This window comes from Ranitomeya variabilis, chromosome 7 (assembly GCF_051348905.1).
Source record: "Ranitomeya variabilis isolate aRanVar5 chromosome 7, aRanVar5.hap1, whole genome shotgun sequence".
NCBI lineage: Eukaryota > Metazoa > Chordata > Amphibia > Anura > Dendrobatidae > Ranitomeya > Ranitomeya variabilis.
Window position 1 is genome coordinate 2605640 of NC_135238.1, and position 20307 is coordinate 2625946.

A 20307-nucleotide genomic window follows, 5' to 3' on the forward strand; every position below is an offset into this window, starting at 1 on the left:
TGCGCCGGTGCATGCGCACTAATGCCTTTCGGATTTTCCCACAGTTGGGCAAAGCATACTGCGGGTGCGCGTACTATGGAGGACACAGCATGAACTTCACTCCAATATTGCGGCCAGCATGCAGCCAGCGGGTAAGTAAAGGGTGAATCAGACACCCGATAACCCCGCCCATATGACCGCAAACCTGTCCCGCCAAATTCAGGTGACAGGTTCCCTTTAATTGGAGGCCTAGGTAAGATACACGGATGATAACCCAGATTGGCAAAGAAAGGTGTAAATTTAGTGGAGGCGCTCTGAGAATTGTTATATGAAAATTCGGCTAACGGCAGCAACTCCAACCAATCATCCTGGAGATGGCTGACATAGCATCCTAGATATTGTTCCAACGTCTGGTTGGTACGCTCATTCTGACCATTTGTCTGGGGATGGTAAGCGAAAGAGAGACAGACATTAATATTGAGTGCAGAGCAAAACCCCTTCCAGAATGTTGAAGTGAACTGTACTCCACGGTCAGAGATGATCTCATCCGGCACCCCATGCAACCGAAAGACATTCTGTATAACCAAGTTCACTGTATCTTTAGCTGAGGGGAGGCCGGTGCACGGAACAAAATGTGCAGCTTTAGTCAGGCGATCAACTACCACCATGATTGTATTCATGCCCCCCGATGTAGGCAGCTCCACAATAAAGTCCATTGATATAGACCCCCAAGGGCGGGATGGAACAGGTAATGGTTGTAGAAGTGTAGAAAAAGAAGATGTGGATCCAGCTCCAGGAATAAAATGTAGAAGCTTTATTAGATCACATTAAATGCTGCTGAGACATGACCGGCATGGTGGGTAACGGAGAGCAACTAGCACCTGACTGGACGCGTTTCGAGCAACAAGCGTGCCCTTAGTCCTCAGTATGCTGACAGAAACACAGGTTGCAATAAGAATGTTCACAGCAGGTGAGGGCAATTAACATGGACACGTGATACAGATACAAACGTGATAAACTCAACAAAGTGAACGAATTTAAAACTACATAATGATAAGGTTGACAGAGATCAATATAAATATAAAGAACGTGCAATTTCACAAAAAGAATGACAACATCAGAAAAAAAAAAAAAAAGCCACAAGATTCGTAAGTAATGGAGCATGATCTCCTTTCTTAGATTTAACCCTAGAGGGGCTCTGGTGTTGAGTCTGAAAATCCAGAAAGCCTCCCTATCGCGCAGTTTCTTTTCCTGATCACCACCACGTATGTCTTTTGGTATTTGCTCAGCCTGTGCTGGTTCTTACTTATAGTACTTTTTCAAATCTGTCTCTCAAATTGTCACACGCAATATACATTTACTTAGAGATGACCATATCATGGATTCTATCTTGAAAGACGGCATCAGAATTGTATGAAGACGAGCCCCCACCTTGGGGAATGCTTTATCGCCTAGTTTTTTACATTCCAAAAAAAACAAAAATCATGCAGATTGGTTGTCCATCACAGGCTGTTTCAAGTGCGGTTCGCACTCTTGCAAAACTTGTACTTATATGAAAAAAACTGCACATTTTAATTGTTCACAAAATTTAACCACTTTTTCCATTAAAAAAAATTCTTAATTTTAATTCTGATCATGTGGTTTACATTGTAGAATGTACTGAATGCAAATTGTTCTATGTTGGATCTGCAGCGCCCCAGAGTCCTGGTCGTTGCAGTACTGATGCTCCGCCGCTAAGGGGGGCTATGGTACGTCCGATGGCACTGAAGGAGTTCACCTGACCAGGTATCACAGACACCAATACACTTCACAGTCTGGCCTCCAGGGGGAGCTAAGGGTGCTATGTATTAGGCCACTCCTCACAATCTGGTAAAACTGGGGGTTGGATAGGAAGTTAGTCAGAAGCTGACTGGGTTGGAACCAGGCAACATCCTGTGGCAGAGGGTGTTGCAGGGGAAGATTCAGGGGGGTCCCTGTCAGGGGTGGGATCCTGACAGAGGCCTAGCGAAAAGGAAAGAACGTTACGGGACCGCGCCTGCACTTCATCGCGGCGGTGCCCAAGAAAGGACAAGAAGCGAGGTTTATTGTGAAGAGTGAGAAACGAGATCAACGCAACAAGGAGAATACCAGTAGGAGTCGTGCTGTAAGACCGAGGCAACATCCTACTGAGGCGCGTAGCCGGTGGCCGGAAACGCCGAGGAAGTATTGAGCTCCAGGCAATACTTCAAACCTACGGCAGGACAGTTATAGGCGGGCTGTCTCACCTAAATCACCTAAGAAGACATAGGGGGCAACAGTTGGAGAGGGGCGACACTAGGGTCCCGGAAGATCTCTGAGCCTACCCGTCATACGGGTGCGTCCTAGCCATATCATCTGGGGGGACGAAGAAGAACATCAGAATCAGATGTGAGGGAACATCAGAAACAGACACAACAGTTGTGGGGACTATCCCGTAAGCACAGCAGGGGAGGACCACAACACACAGGCGCTAGAAGGTGGGCACAGATTTCCACCTGCAAAGGGAACTCTGGAGGTGCTATCGGACCGGCCGGACTCCCGCAGCCCGGTTAACCGTATTCCGGACTGAGGATCCTGAAGCCTTCAGTAAAGAGGTAAAGAGACTGCAACTTGGTGTCCTCGTTATTTACTGCGACCTGCACCGCACCACCACAACATCATCACCATCCACACCTTTCATTGAACGCCCCTCAGCAGGGTCACGGACCGGGTCTAGCCACCGTGACAACCCCAGAATAGAGACTCAGAGGCCCGGTACCGGGTACCCCTCGGCCCTGCGGCAGTGGGGGCGCTACAGATCTACTATTAGGAAGTTCAGAGAAAGATTCAGGGAACATCTTTATGATATAGTACATCCCACACTCCGAAATGTTTCCAATGTATCTAACCACTTTATTAATAATCATAACAGGCAAACTATGCATCTCAAGACATTTGCCATTGAGCAAATACCAAAAGACATACGTGGTGGTGATCGGGAAAAGAAACTGCGCGATATGGAGGCTTTCTGGATTTTCAGACTCAACACCAGAGCCCCTCTAGGGTTAAATCTAAGAAAGGAGATCATGCTCCATTACTAACGAATCTTGTGGCTTGTTTTTTATTTATTTTTTTCTGATGTTTTCATTCTTTTTGTGAAATTGCACGTTCTTTATATTCATACTTACCTCTGTCAACCTTATCATTATGTAGTTTTAAATTTGTTCACTTTGTTGAGTTTATCACGTTTGTATCTGTATCACGTGTCCATGTTAATTGCACTCACCTGCTGTGAACATTCTTATTGCAACCTGTGTTTCTGTCAGCATACTGAGGACTCAGGGCACACTTGTTGCTCGAAACGCGTCCAGTCAGGTGCTAGTTGCTCTCCGTTACCCACCATGCCGGTCATGTCTCAGCAGCATTTTAATGTGATCTAATAAAGTTTCTACATTTTATTCCTGGAGCTGGATCCACATCTTCTTTTTCTACACGTCAACCAGTGTTGTGGCAGCAACACTCTGTTTCCGTGCTCGGACTGATACTTACATCGCACAGATGAACTAAGGGTGAGCTGAAATATACCTTTTTTTTTTTCCAATGGTTGTAGAAGACCCGTAGGTGCCACACGAGGAGTCTTATAACATGCACATACCTCACAAGAGAGAACATAGTCCTTGGTATCCTTCAGGCAAGTTGGCCACCAGAAGAATCGGCTCAGGAACTCCTGTCTTCTGTACCCCCCTGTGACCAGCCAACTTGGAGTCATGTACCAACTTGAGGATCCGCAGACGGACGACCTCAGGGACGTAGATACGTCGATCTCTGAACCACATGTCACCCTTAAAGACAAGATTAATATCCACAGGTGGGTTGGCCAGAAATACATCACCGTCATAGGCCTCCCTGCACTCCTTCCACAAGTCCTGATCGTGGATAACTCCGATGAAATTGTCATCAGATAGAATGGTCTTGGACGGGGCTCCAGGTACGGAATCCACAGCATGGATTCGGGATAAAGCATCAGCCTTCCCATTACGAGAACGTGGACGGTACGAGATAACAAAATTAAATTGATTTAAGAATAAGTTCCAACGAGCCTGACGAGGAGAAAGACATCTAGCGGATCTAAGGAACTCTAGATTGCGATGGTCAGTTAGCACTATGATCTGTTGTGCAGCTCCTTGCAGATGATGCCTCCATTCTTTGAAAGCCGCAATAATAGCCAGCAATTCCTTGTATCCCACGTCGTAATTCTTCTCTGCTGAGGTTAGTCTACGGGAAAAGAAAGCACAAGGATGTAGCAGACCCTTCTCTCCAGTTCTTTGGGAGAGAATAGCCCCCAAAGCATTATCAGAAGCGTCCACCTCCACAATGAAAGAAAGTGTTGGATCTGGGTGTATCAACAGCGGAGCTGATGTGAAACAGATCTTAAGCTGATCAAAAGCTTCTTGAGCCTGTGATGACCACTTAAAGGGGTTTTCTTTCTTTGTCAAGGAAGTAATGGGACGGACAATATCAGAAAAATTTTGAATGAAGCGCCTGTAGAAATTTGCAAAACCAATAAAACGTTGGACCTCCTTAACGTTCTTGGGTACCGGCCAGTCAAGGATAGCCTGAATCTTACCAGATTCCATGTTCAGCCCTTGGGGAGAGATGATATAACCTAAGAACTGTATCTCAGAATGATGGAACTCACATTTCTCCGGCTTAATATACAGTTGGTTCTCTTTCAGACGTCTTAAAACAGTTTTGACATGTTCTTCATGTTCCTGTAGAGAGGCAGAAAAGATTAGTATATCGTCCAAATAGATCACTACAAACTGGTCCAAAAAATCTCTGAAAATGTCATTAGCAAGGTGCTGAAACTTTGCAGGGGTATTACAAAGCCCGAAGGGCATCACAAGATATTCAAAGTGTCCATACCGGCATCTGAATGCTGCCTTCTACTCATCCCCTGGACGAATACGCACCAAATTATAAGCCCCACGAAGATCCAGTTTAGAGAACACCTTAGCATGACGGACTCTTTCCAGTAATTCGGGAATCAGAGGCAAAGGGAAACGGTTTCGTACGGTTACCTTATTGAGTTCCCAATAGTCAACACAGGGTCTCAGGGTCCCATCCTTCTTCTTTCCAAAAAGATAGGTGCCCCTGCTGGTGAGGAAGAAGGACGTATGAAGCCTTTGGCCAGATTTTTCATCAATATACTCCTTTAAGGCTTGAAGCTCAGGTGCCGCCAAAGGGTATACGTTACCAAAAGGAATAGCTTCCCCAGGAAGCAACTCAATGGGACAGTCATAATGCCTGTGTGGAGGAAGCTGATCTGCATTCTTCTTGTCACAGAGGTCAGAGAACTCTTTATATGCTGGTGGTAAAGAAAATACCTGTACATGTGGTTCAGTAGCCGTGGACTCAGGGACAGCTTCTGTTAACGCTGAGTTGCTCCTTGTTGGAAAGATAATCTCCTTGGTCTCCCAGTTGATAATTGGGTTCTGAGAACACAACCAAGGAATGCCTAAAATCACAGGAAAATGAGGAGAAGAAATTAGCAAGAAAGAAAGTTGCTCCTGATGATTAGGCTCCAACAAAATTTCAAGGGGTACGGTCTCCTGATCCACAGGCCCAGATATTAAAGGTGACCCATCCACTGTTTCCATGGTAATTGGAGAGGCTCTTTGCTAAAATTCAATACCATGTTCCCTGGCAAATGCGATATCCATGAAATTGCCACCTGCACCAGAGTCAATCATAGCTGCACTGGAAATCCACTGTCCTGAACACAGGATCTTAATAGGGAGAGAACAGTGACAGTTCTTCTCCTTCAGCTCCTTGGGGGGTGAAGTAATAGAAAGTGAATGGAATACAGCGTTTAAAGGCAGGCTACATTCAGAGATGTCAGATTCATCATCACAGTTGTCATACTCCCCTATTGCTGCTAGCACCTTGTTAGGCCATCTAGGACACTTAGGACAATTGATCAAGAAGTGGTCAGTAGTGTTGAGCGATACCTTCCGATATCGGAAAGTATCGATATTGGATTGGATAGGCCGATATTCAAAAAATATCAGATATCGCCGATACCGATACCCGATACCAATGCAAGTCAATGGGACCAAAATATCGGAATTAAAATAAACCCTTTCTTTCCTTGTAGGTTCATTGTACATGAAGGAAAACAACTAAGAATAATGTAGGATGTATTGGGGGAGGTGGCGGAGACATTAAAAGCACAGAGGTTTAGCCCAATCAAATAGAATAGCAGGAATTTTAATTTTTTTAATAGACGTTCGGAGTTACAAAGATATTGACTATGTTAAGATTTTTTTTATTTTGTCAGATATTGAGGTTTCACTATTTCCATGCCCTTCACCTTCTTTTTTACTTCTCCCACACTTTCTTCTTCATCATCATCAGCAGCAGCATCTTTGACATCAACTTCTTCTTCACCTTATTCATCTTCTTCTTCATCTTCTACCTATTATTTTTTTTTGTTACATTCTTCATATTCTTTTTATTAAACTATTATTCTTCTTCATATTCTACTTCTTCATCATATTCTTATTTGTGACAGGCATTCCCGTAGTTGTTATCTATAAAAGTTTGAAGATTACACCTTCCGTTCTGCCTGTCACAAAACAGTTACATTTGTCCGCGTTCAGTTTGGCCTGCAGCATCAGGCTTTATCCAGGGGCACCACGAGGAGGAACGGACTCACCCCCATACACTGCTTAGTCTTCTACTTATAATTTAGATAATATCTTTTGCTCTGATGTTTAGTCTTATGCTTAATGTTCTTCTGCTCTTTGTTCTGCGGCCTCTTGTTCTTCTGCTTCTCGGTCTTCCGGGTCGTCGTCTTTAGGGTCTTGAACTTGGAAATGTAGCAGAAGGTACAAGATGGCTGAGAAAATGCTGAGAACCAGCTGATGGAACTGGAACTCGGATGGCTACCCGAAGGTCCAAGAGCCAATGGAACTACCGAGGACCAGCTGACGTTACTGGAACCCGGTTACTAAGCAGGAGGTACCCGTGCCAGAAAGCACTACCAAGGACCACCTGACGTTGGTGGAACTCGGATACCCAGAAGGAGGCACCTAAGCCAAAGGCTCTGCCCGGAACCAGCTGACGGTACTGGAACCAGGATGGGGAGCAGAAGGTACAAGAGCAAAAGACACTGCCGAGAACCAGCTGACGGTACTGGAACCCGGATAGGTAGCCGAAGGTACAAGAGCCAATGGAACTACCGAGGACCAGCTGACATTACTGGAACCCGGTTACTAAGCAGGAGATACCCATGCCAGAAAGCACTACCAAGGACCACCTGACGTTGGTGGAACTCGGATACCCAGAAGGAGGCAACTAAGCCAAAGGCTCTGCCCGGAACTAGCTGACGGTACTGGAACCAGGGGGACCTATTCAAGATTGTCTTCCTAGGGCCCCAACTAGCGGTGTTGGAGCCAAGGGTCAGCAGGGGGAGCAGAGTGTAGGCCGAAGCCTGCACTGGAGGCAGCTTAGTGTCTGTTGTGTCTGCATGGCGTTTGCAGGACACATTGCCGGCTACACAGCAGGGGAACAGCTGGCGTTACTGAACCCCACTGAAACAGTGGCAAGTGTTTTTCTCTGTGCAGCCAGCACTTCCGGGCACCAACTGGCGGTGTTAGAGCCCAGGGAATCAAGGAGGAGCAGAGTGTAGGCCGAAGCCTGCACTGGAGGCAGCTTATTGTCTGTTGTGTCTGCGTGGCGTTTGCAGGACACGTTGCCGGCTACACAGCAGGGGAACAGCTGGTGTTGCTGAACCCCACTGACACAGTGGCGAGTGTTTTTCTCTGTGCAGCCAGCACTTCTGGGCACCAACTGGCGGTGTTAGAGCCCAGGGTCAGCAGGGGGAGCAGAGTGTAGGCCGAAGCCTAATTGGAGCAAATTGAAAGGGAACCTTTAACCCCCCCCAGGCGTTAGTAACTAGAAGAGCCACCTTGTGCAGCAGTAATGCTGCACAAGGAAAAGGTGGCTCTTTTAATTATGTTCCTTGCACACGCTGAATGAAATACTTCTAAAATTTTGCCCTTCATACCGTGAAACCCTTTTCGGAGGCTAGACTTGCCTTCTTAATGAGACGAAGCACAGCTGTCAAAAATACCCCCTTGGTGCTGGGCGCAGCCTCCTGAGCGTTGCTTTTTTGTGTTCTGGAGTCTGCGCTGTTGTGTTATCCCTTGGCCTTGCGCTGTTACTGCGCATGCCCATGAATCCCAGCCCCGCTGTGTCTTCTGATTTATTTACACTGCGGGGCTGGGATTCATGGCCTTGCGCAGTAAATATCTTCGCCTCTCACTCATGTGCTTACGCCTGCTTCAGACTGTGCGGCGTCAGCTGATCCCTTATCGCATGCCACGGCCGTGAAGCAGCACAGTCTGAAGAAGGCGAAAGGAGATGAGTGAGAGAGGCGAAGATATGCACTGCGCATGCCCATGAATCCCAGCCCCGTAGTGAGAATAAATAAGACACTGCGGGGCGTGATCTCGGGCAGGGCAGTCACACAGGCGCAGCCATCCTGACAACAAATGATGTCAGAAGACGGGCAGCGCTAAACGCGCATGGCCAAGGGATAACATAACAGTGCAGGCTTCGGGAAAGATTCAAACAAAGCTGAGGAGGCGGCGCACGGCGCCAAGGGGGTTGCTGCCTGTCATTACAAAGGAAAGTCACACCTCCGGGATGGTTAATCGGTATCAGGGGACACATTTTATAAGTGTTTAGTTCTGCGTGTGCAAAGAGTATAACAAAAAGAGCCACCTTGTTCAAATGCAGCATTAGTGCTGCACAAGGTGGCTCTTTTAGTTACAAACGCCTGGGGGGGCACAGATTCCCTTTAATTTTTGTTGTAGTGTCTGCGTGGCTTTCGCAGGACACATTGCCGGCTACACAGCAGGGGAACAGCTGGCGTTACTGAACCCCACTGACACAGTGGCGAGTGTTTTTCTCTGTGCAGCCAGCACTTCCGAGCACCAACTGGCGGTGTTAGAGCCCAGGGAATCAAGGAGGAGCAGAGTGTAGGCCGAAGCCTGCACTGGAGGCAGCTTAGTGTCTGTTGTGTCTGCGTGGCGTTTGCAGGACACATTGCCAGCTACACAGCAGGGGAACAGCTGACGTTACTGAACCCCACTGACACAGTGGCGAGTGTTTTCTCTGTGCAGCCAGCACTTCCGAGCACCAACTGGCGGTGTTAGAGCCCAGGGAATCAAGGAGGAGCAGAGTATAGGCTGAAGCCTGCACTGGAGGGAGGCAGCTTATTGTCTGTTGTGTCTGCGTGGCGTTTGCAGGACACGTTGCCGGCTACACAGCAGGGGAAGAGCTGACGTTACTGAACCCCACTGACACAGTGGCGAGTGTTTTTCTCAGTGCAGCAAGCACTTCCGAGCACCAACTGGCGGTGTTAGAGCCCAGGGAATCAAGGAGGAACAGAGTGTAAGCCGAAGCCTGATTGGAGGAAGTTGAAAGGGAACCTTTAACCCCCCCCAAGGCGTTTGTAGCTGAGACATCTTGTGCAGAACTAAGGATGCAAAAGGAAAAGGTGGCTCTTTTAATTATGCTCCTTGCAAACGCAGAACTAAACACTTATAAAATGTGTCCCCTGATACCGTGAGACCGTCCCGGAGGTGGGACTTTCCTTCGTGGTGGGACGCAGCGCAGCCGTCATTCCTACCCCCTTGGCACCATGCGCCGCCTCCTCAGCGTTGTTTGAATCTGTCCCAGAGCCTGCGGTGTTATCTTCAACCTTGGCCAGGCGCACTTAGCGCTGCCATCTTCTGACATCATTTGGTGTCAGGCTGGCTGCACCTGTGCGGACGCGCTGCCCAAGATCCCGCCTGGCAGTGTCATCTAATGTAATCACACTGCGGGCCTGGGATCCATGGGCATGCGCAGTGCATATCCTCACCTCTCACTTCCCTCCTTCCGGCTTCTTCAGACTGTGCGGCGTCATGGCCGTGGCATGCTATTAGGGATCAGCTGACGGCGCACAGTCTGAAGAAGGCGGAGGGAGATGAGTGAGAGGCGGAGGTGAAGATATGCACTGCGCATGTCCATGGATCTCAGGCCCCCAGTGGGATTAAATCAGAAGAGACTGCGAGGCGGGATCTCGTCCAGCGCGGCCGCACAGGCGCAGGCAGCCTGACAACAAATGATGTCAGAAGAGGGGCAGCGCTAAATGCGCATGGCCAAGGTTGAACATAACAGCGCAGGCTACGGGACAGAATCAAACAACGATGAGGAGGCGGCGCACGGCGCCAAGGGGGTAGGAATGACGGCTGTGCTGCTTCCCATTACGAAGGAAAGTCCCACCTCCGGGACGGTTTCACGGTGTGAGGGGACACAATTCATAAGTGTTAGGTTCAGCATATGCAAGGAGCACAACAAAAAGAGGCACCTTTGCCTTTTGCAGCATTACTGCTGCACAAGGTGGCTCTTTCAGTAACAAACGCCTGGGGGGTGGGGGACAGGTTCCCTTAAATTTGAGTTGTGGTGTCAGCGTGGCAGTCGCAGGACACATTACTGCAACACAGCAGGGGATCAGCTGACGTTACTAAACCCCAATAACAGAGGAGCAACTGTTAACTGCGCAGACAGCACTTCCGAGCACCAACTGGCGGTGTTAGAGCCCAGGGATAGCAGGAGGAGCAGAGTGTAGGCTGAGGCCTAATTGGAGCAAGTTGAAAGGGAACCTTTAACCCCCCCAGGCATTTGTAGCTGAAAGAGCCAACTTGTGCAGCACTAATGCTGCAAAAGGAAAAGGTGGCTCTTTTAATTATGCTCCTTGGAAACGCAGAACTAAACACTTATAAAATGTGTCCCCTGATACAGTGATACCGTCCCAGAGGTGGGACTTTCCTTCATAATGGGACGCAGCACAGCCGTCATCCGTACCCCCTTGGCGCCGTGCGCCACCTCCATAGCGTTGTTTGAATCTGTCCCGTAGCCTGCGCTGTTTTGTTCAACCTTGGCCTTACGCACTTTGCGCTGCCCGTCTTCTGACATCATTTGGTGTCAGGCGGACTGGGCCTGTGCGGCCGCGCTGCCAGGGATCCACAGTCTGAAGAAGGCGGAGGGAGATGAGTGAGAGCCTGAGGTGAAGATATGCACTGCGCATGCCCCTGGATCCTAGGCCCGCAGTATGATTAAATCAGAAGAGACTGCGAGGCGGTATCGGAATGCTCATCACTAGTGGTCAGACTGGCCGCAGTAGAAACATAGACTTTCACGAAGGCAATGCTCCCGGCGCTCATTGATCTTGTGCCTCTGAACGGAATCAATTTGCATGGGCACCTCCTCCACCTCCCGAGAGGTTTTACCTGCAGGCTCTTTGGAAGGAAGGGAAAAGTTAGAAACACGGTTATATGCAGCAAATTTCTCCTGCCTACGCTCAGTAAGGCGAATGTCTATGCGCACACAATGCTGTATAAATATCTCTAGCTCTTGTGGTGACTCAGAGCGAGCTAGTTCATTTTTTACAATACTAGACAGACCCCTTTTAAAAATAGGCAATTGTGCATAACTGTCCCAATTGGTATCTACCGCCAATCTCCTGAATTCAGTGGCATACTCAATAACAGAACGTTTAGCCTGGTGTAAAGGCAACAAAGCAGATTCAGCAGTTGCACGGCGATTAGGATCATCAAACATTAATGCCATAGCGGCCAAGAAATCATCCAAGTCATTTAACCGTGGGTCACGAGACTCAATCATCGGATTCGCCCAGGCGAGCGCTCGTGAGGTCAGCAGCATTATTACACACAATACTTTGGATCTATCAGTAGGAAAAGGGTCAGCATGCACATCAAAATATAGCATACATTGATTCACAAAGCCACGAAATTTGTCGCCATCACCATTAAATCTGAATGGGGGCAACTTAGGTGGGTTAACTGGTGGCGGTTGCCCAGAGGGTAAAGTCACTTGTGCAGCTATTTGCGTGCTTATGTCCTGAAAAGCCCGTCCATACTGGGACTCTATGCCAGCAAGTTTGTTTTCCTGGGCTGCCATGCGGTTGCTTAAGTCCTGCAAAGTTTGTCCAAACACTTGTTGATTGTGTTCAAAGCTTCCAAACTTCTTTTGCAGACCTTCCACATCTTTCTGCAGTGATCTAATTATGGAAAACATCTGCTCTAATCTGCTTTCTGCAGTCATTGTTCCAGCAGTCTCCTTTTTTTTTTTTAGGCTAGAGTATCCTGTAATAATTATAGTGGATAACTCAGGAGATTCTTTGCGTGGAACAAGACAACTACAGGACACAGTTTTATAAGTGGTAAAGTCTATATTATCACACGGTGATTCAAACAGGTGCAGAGAGAAACTCAAGTCCACAACACTTGGTGCAAATATCAAATGCAGCTTAGCAGTCTATAGGAAACTTCAGAGGAAAATGCAATCAAGCAGAAAGTCTATTCTTGAGGATACTTGACACGAATAAGTCCTTGACTTAGTCCAGACACAGATAGATATGCTTATAAGGCAGTTCAAATCATATCTTAGCTCAACCAGGGAGGCCTGGGTAATAGACTCAGGTTTTTGCAGAGCAGCAACAGCTTACATGTCCAGCAAATACAGATAAAGTAAACACGAGCAGCAGATGAAGGAGGATTACTGGAAACTGGTGTATGCAGCAGGAACTCAGAGCAGAGTAGCAGGATACCCACACAGGTTCACAGGAGCAGGTATATAGCCAGGGAGTAATCAGAGTCAGGAGCTTGATGCAAGGCAGAATACTCTAGCACAGACTGAAGGCTGGGGTGGAGTTTTATAGCAGGAAAACACAGAGCACATGAGACCAAAGACGCCATCTTGGAAAATGGCAGAAATGCACAAAAAGGTAATAAAAAATGTTCAGAGTCCTGACACCAGCATGGCTACCACAGCATCTTGCAGCGGCATGCTATTCCACCCGCTTTGCGTTTAGTTGGACCATCATTTATTTTTCAGCAGGACAATGACCCCAAACACACCTCCAGGCTGTGTAAGGGCTATTTGACCAAGAAGGAGAGTGATGGGTGCTACACCAGATGACCTGGCCTCCACAGTCACCAGACCTGAACCCAATTGAGATGGTTTGGGGTGAGCTGGACCGCAGAGTGAAGGCAAAAGGGCCAACAAGTGCTAAGCATCTCTGGGAACTCCTGCAAGATTGTTGGAAAACCATTCCTGGTGACTACCTCTTGAAGCTCATCAAGAGAATGCCAAGAGTGTGCAAAGCAGTCATCAAAGCAAAAGGTGGCTACTGTGAAGAACCTAGAATATAAGACATCATTTCAGTTGTTTCACACTTTTTTGTTAAGTATATAATTCCACATGTGTTAATTCATAGTTTTGATGCCTTCAGTGTGAATGTACAATTTTCATAGTCATGAAAATACAGAAAAATCTTTACATGAGAAGGTGTGTCCAAACTTTCGGTCTGTACTGTATATGTATATACGATGCGTTAGAATCGGGCCACAATCTAGTATATATATATACAGTGGGGCAAAAAAGTATTTAGTCAGTCAGCAATAGTGCAAGTTCCACCACTTAAAAAGATGAGAGGCGTCTGTAATTTACATCATAGGTAGACCTCAACTATGGGAGACAAACTGAGAAAAAAAAATCCAGAAAATCACATTGTCTGTTTTTTGATCATTTTATTTGCATTTTATGGTGGAAAGTAAGTATTTGGTCAGAAACAAAATTTCATCTCAATACTTTGTAATATATCCTTTGTTGGCAATGACAGAGCTCAAACGTTTTCTGTAAGTCTTCACAAGGTTGCCACACACTGTTGTTGGTATGTTGGCACATTCCTCCATGCAGATCTCCTCTAGAGCAGTGATGTTTTTGGCTTTTCGCTTGGCAACACGGACTTTCAACTCCCTCCAAAGGTTTTCTATAGGGTTGAGATCTGGAGACTGGCTAGGCCACTCCAGGACCTTGAAATGCTTCTTACGAAGCCAATCCTTCGTTGCCCTGGCGGTGTGCTTTGGATCATTGTCATGTTGAAAGACCCAGCCACGTTTCAACTTCAATGCCCTTGGTGATGGAAGGAGGTTTGCACTCAAAATCTCACGATACATGGCCCCATTCATTCTTTCATGTACCCGGATCAGTCGTCCTGGCCCCTTTGCAGAGAAACAGCCCCAAAGCATGATGTTTCCACCACCATGCTTTACAGTAGGTATGGTGTTTGATGGATGCAACTCAGTATTCTTTTTCCTCCAAACACGACAAGTTGTGTTTCTACCAAACAGTTCCAGTTTGGTTTCATCAGACTATAGGACATTCTCCCCAATCTCCTCTGGATCATCCAAATGCTCTCTAGCAAACTTCAGACGGGCCCGGACATGTACTGGCTTAAGCAGTGGGACACGTCTGGCACTGCAGGATCTGAGTCCATGGTGGCGTAGTGTGTTACTTATGGTAGGCCTTGTTACATTGGTCCCAGCTCTCTGCAGTTCATTCACTAGGTCCCCCCGCGTGGTTCTGGGATTTTTGCTCACCGTTCTTGTAAACATTCTGACCCCACGGGATGGGATTTTGCGTGGAGCCCCAGATCGAGGGAGATTATCAGTGGTCTTGAATGTCTTCCATTTTCTAATTATTGCTCCCACTGTTGATTTCTTCACTCCAAGCTGGTTGGCTATTGCAGATTCAGTCTTCCCAGCCTGGTGCAGGGCTACAATTTTGTTTCTGGTGTCCTTTGACAGCTCTTTGGTCTTCACCATAGTGGAGTTTGGAGTCAGACTGTTTGAGGGTGTGCACAGGTGTCTTTTTATACTGATAACAAGTTTAAACAGGTGCCATTACTACAGGTAATGAGTGGAGGAAAGAGGAGACTCTTAAAGAAGAAGTTACAGGTCTGTGAGAGCCAGAAATCTGGATTGTTTGTTTCTGACCAAATACTTATTTTCCACCATAAAATGCAAATAAAATGATAAAAAAACAGACAATGTGATTTTCTGGATTTTTTTTTCTCAGTTTGTCTCCCATAGTTGAGGTCTACCTATGATGTAAATTACAGACGCCTCTCATCTTTATAAGTGGTGGAACTTGCACTATTGCTGACTGACTAAATACTTTTTTGCCCCACTGTATATATATATATATATATATATATTTATATATATCTCTACACTACATAATTGTCTAAGGGTCACTTCCGTCTGTCCTTCTGTCTGTCCTTCTGTCTGTCTGTCACGGATATTCATTGGTCGCGGCCTCTGTCTGTCATGGAATCCAAGTCGCTGATTGGTCTCGGCAGCTGCCTGTCATGGCTGCTGCGACCAATCAGCGACGGCCACAGTCCGATTAGTCCCTCCCTACTCCCCTGCAGTCAGTGCCCGGCGCCCGCTCCATACAGCACACACACACACATATATATATATATATATATATATATATATACACTGCACACAGTACACATCACACACCACACTGGTGAGCGCGCAGTCAGTCCCACCCTCCGCAGCCGCCGTACATGCCCCTCATCATCCCCGGAGCTGTCTGATCACGCCTCCGGTAATCACCGATCACTGCGCGGTTTTCCCTCTCTCCTGCTATTCATTACATGGTATAATGTCACCGCCAGTGATGACGTCACTCCCCGCAGGCGCCGCACACGCTGTCAGCTCACCTGCACGGATGCGGTCAGCACGGCCGCAGGCTCCCGGGGCGGTGCGGGGACATGGGGACCTCCTCACGGTACCGGAGCCGTTGTCTCAGACTCTCCTGCAGCGGCGGCTGTGGCGGAGACCCGGAGCATGAGAGGCGCCCGGTGATTGGCTGACATTGCTGTTGCTTTGCTGAGAAGGAGCAGGGAGGAGGGAAGCACTGGTCGGAGGAGGAGGCACCGGGGCTGGAGGAGGAGGCACCGGGGCTGGAGGAGGAGGCACCGGGGCTGGAGGAGGAGGCACCGGGGCTGGAGGAGGAGGCACCGGGGCTGGAGGCTGCTTCTTCCTTACTACTGTGTCTTGCACCTTACTGTCCTATATTCCAGCCTATAGTTCTAAATTTGGGACCTACAAGTCCCAGCAGTCTGTCCAGAAGGATGATGGGCATTATATACTCACACCATACCTTCGTGTTGTGTTTTTTTTGTGGCTGGGCAATATACTACGTGGCTGGGCAATATACTACGTCACTGGGCAATATACTACGTGGCTGGGCAATATACTACGTGGCTGGGCAATATACTACGTGGCTGGGCAATATACTACGTGACTGGGCAATATACTACGTGACTGGGCAATATACTACGTGGCTGGGCAATATACTACGTGGCTGGGCAATATACTACGTGACTGGGCAATATACTACGTGGCTGGGCAATATACTACGTGACTGGGCAATATACTACGTGACTGGGCAATATACTACGTGACTGGGCAATATACTACGTGACTGGGCAATATACTACGTGACTGGGCAATATACTATGTGGCTGGGCAATATACTACGTGGCTGGGCAATATACTACGTGACTGGGCAATATACTACGTGACTGGGCAATATACTACGTGGCTGGGCAATATACTACGTGGCTGGGCAATATACTACGTGGCTGGGCAATATACTACGTGGCTGGGCAATATACTACGTGGCTGGGCAATATACTACGTGGCTGGGCAATATACTACATGGCTGGGCAATATACTACGTGACTGGGCAATATACTACGTGACTGGGCAATATACTACGTGGCTGGGCAATATACTACGTGGCTGGGCAATATACTACGTGACTGGGCAATATACTACGTGGCTGGGCAATATACTACGTGACTGGGCAATATACTACGTGACTGGGCAATATACTACGTGACTGGGCAATATACTACGTGACTGGGCAATATACTACGTGACTGGGCAATATACTATGTGGCTGGGCAATATACTACGTGGCTGGGCAATATACTACGTGACTGGGCAATATACTACGTGACTGGGCAATATACTACGTGGCTGGGCAATATACTACGTGGCTGGGCAATATACTACGTGGCTGGGCAATATACTACGTGGCTGGGCAATATACTACGTGGCTGGGCAATATACTACGTGGCTGGGCAATATACTACGTGGCTGGGCAATATACTACGTGACTGGGCAATATACTACGTGGCTGGGCAATATACTACGTGGCTGGCCAATATACTACGTGGCTGGGCAATATACTACGTGGCTGGCCAATGTACTACGTCGCTGGCCAATATACTACGTGACTGGGCAATATACTACGTGGCTGAGCAATATACTACGTGGCTGGGCAATATACTACGTGGCTGGGCAATATACTACGTCACTGGGCAATATACTACGTGGCTGGGCAATATACTACGTGGCTGGCCAATATACTACGTGGCTGTGCAATATACTACGTGGCTGGCCAATATACTACGTGGCTGGGCAATATACTACGTGGCTGGGCAATGTACTACGTGACTGGGCAATATACTACGTGGCTGGGCAATATACTACGTGGCTGGCCAATATACTACGTGGCTGTGCAATATACTACGTGGCTGGCCAATATACTACGTGGCTGGGCAATATACTACGTGGCTGGGCAATGTACTACGTGGACATGCATATTGTAGAATACCCGATGCGTTAGAATCGGGCCACCATCTAGTATCTATATATATATATATATATATAGTGTGTGTCACTGACATCTATATATCTATTTAATGTAACTTGTCATTCTGTGGTTTTACTGTACGTGGCACATGAATTGCCGGCTTTAATTCTCTTTTGAAGATTGTTTCCTTTGAAAACGATGTGTAAATTACAGAAAATGTTTCTATGTAAAAGCTGATATTAAAATCGCATTGCAGTCAGATATAAATCAGATGCTAGGTGTGAAAGATCGGATTGTACTCGTCTAAGGGGTGACACAGACTGCGGATGACTCCACCCCTTTCAATACGTCCCGGTAACTGTGTATATGTTACTGTATTTATTATGCCATTCCAAGTGCTGCTGTGTACTTATATATATATGTATATTATCTTTATGCATATGTTGTAGGGGAAGTGCAGTACTTACGTTTGCCCACTAGATGGGGTACCTTAATATAGTAAATAGTTAACTAATAGGAGGCGTCAGTTGTGGATAACATAGGAGGGTTTCCGGCTTCTCAGTCAGTGAAGCCAGGGAGCTGGTACAGCTAGGAGGGGGCCAGGGAGCCCCAGGCGTCCTGTAGGGCTTTAGAGCCCGGGACAGCACAGCAGCTCTGTAACGTTTATGAAAAGGGCCCAGTCGTCCAGTGCCAGTGGGGCAGAAGGTTACAGCAAAAAGATTGCAGCAGAATAAGGGTGCAGGTCGTTCCAAGATGTGGCAGCTTCCTACATGGGCAGATGCCCTTCTGTCTGGGGTGAAACAGACAAGGGAATTCCTGGAAAGAGTAGTCATGCTGAACATGGAGAACGCTGCAGTAACGGAGGGGTTGGGACAATCCGGGTGCAAAGAGAAAGACATAGAAGAGAGCACAGGGAAAGTAAATGAAGTGAACGGTGCTGAGATTGAAACCAGGTAAAGTTCTTCGGTTAAAGTTTCATTGGACTTCGTCTCTTTGTGCTCAACAACACCAGGAGCCGAGCTTCAGCAGCCCCGATGGGACCCTGACGGTGCAGAGGGTGCAGCAGAAGGTATGCAAGAAAAGGGGTACTGTTTATATGTGGCAGGAGGCCAGGGCGCGTGTAACCAGATACACTCAGCCACGACTACGGCCCTGACCCTCCCTCACACTCGCATGACACTTGTGCGACTCTCGGCAGGGAGGCTCGGAACGATTGTTCATACGTGTAGTGAGCTTCCAGCGTTAGAGACACACCTGTGGATGAACTTTAATGCACACCTGAAACACACTGCTTCTTTGTGCAGCCTCGCCCCCCCGCAGCCTCATCCCCCTCAGCAGCCTCACTCCCCCCACAGCCTTGCCCCCAACAGCCTCGCTCCCCCTGCAGCCTCGTCCCCCCCTTGCAGCCTCGTCCCCCCACAGTCTTGCCCCCCAGCAGCCTCATCCCCCTCAGCAGCCTCGCCCCCAGCAGCCTCATCCCCCTCACAGCCTCACCCCCCAGCAGCCTCGTCCCCCTCAGCAGCCTCACAGCCCCCACAGCCTTGCCCGCCAGCAGCCTCACTCCCCCTGCAGCCTCGTCCCCCCCACAGCCTTGCCCCCCTGCAGCCCCGCTCCCCCTTGCAGCCTCGTCCCCCCTTGCAGCCTCGTCCCCCCCAGCAGCCTCGTCCCCCTTGCAGCCTCGTCCCCCCTTGCAGCCTCGTCCCCCCTACAGCCTTGCCCCCCAGCAGCCTCGTCCCCCTTGCAACCTTGCTCCCCCTGCAGTCTCGTCCCCCCTACAGCCTTGCCCCCCAGCAGCTTCGTCCCCCTTGCAGCCTTGCCCCCCAGCAGCCCCGCTCGCCCCTTGCAGCCTCGTCCCCCCTGCAGCCTTGCCCCCCAGCAGCCTTGCTCCCCCTGCAGTCTCGTCCACCCCACAGCCTTGCCCCTTGCAGCCTCATCCCCCCCACAGCCTTGCCCCCCCAGTCTTACTTCCCCCGCAGCCTCGCATTCTCACCCCCCCCGCAGCCTCGCACCCATCGCAGCCTTGCATCCCACCACAGCCACTTGTATTCTCACTCCACCCGCAGCCTCGCACCTACTTGCAGCCTTGCACCCCCCTGAAGCCTCGGCCGCAGCCTCTAACCAGCACAATCCCCCCATTGTCACCCCCCCTGAGAAGCGCAGACCCCGAAGGAGGATGGACACGTCACAGGATGGGGGCAGCATTCATCTGACGATTACAGGGTCAGGGGCTAATAACTGCGCCCACCCGAGAGCCGACTTCACAGGACCGTGGGATGATGGGCAGTGTAGTACCACAGGCAGCTCAGCCGATGTACCACACAGGAGAGGATTAGATACACGGCTCAGCAGACGGTATCACACATGACAGGCTTAGATACACGGCTCAGCAGTCAGTATCACAGAGGAGAGGATTAGATACACGGCTCAGCAGACAGTATCGCACAGGAGAGGATTAGATACACGGCTCAGCAGACAGTATCACACAGGAGAGGATTAGATACACAGCTCAGCAGTCAGTATCACACAGGAGAGGATTAGATACACAGCTCAGCAGACAGTATCACACAGGAGAGGATTAGATACACAGCTCAGCAGTCAGTATCACACAGGAGAGGATTAGATACACAGCTCAGCAGACAGTATCACACAGGATAGGATTAGATACACGGCTCAGCAGTCAGTATCACACAGGAGAGGATTAGATACACGGCTCAGCAGTCAGTATCACACAGG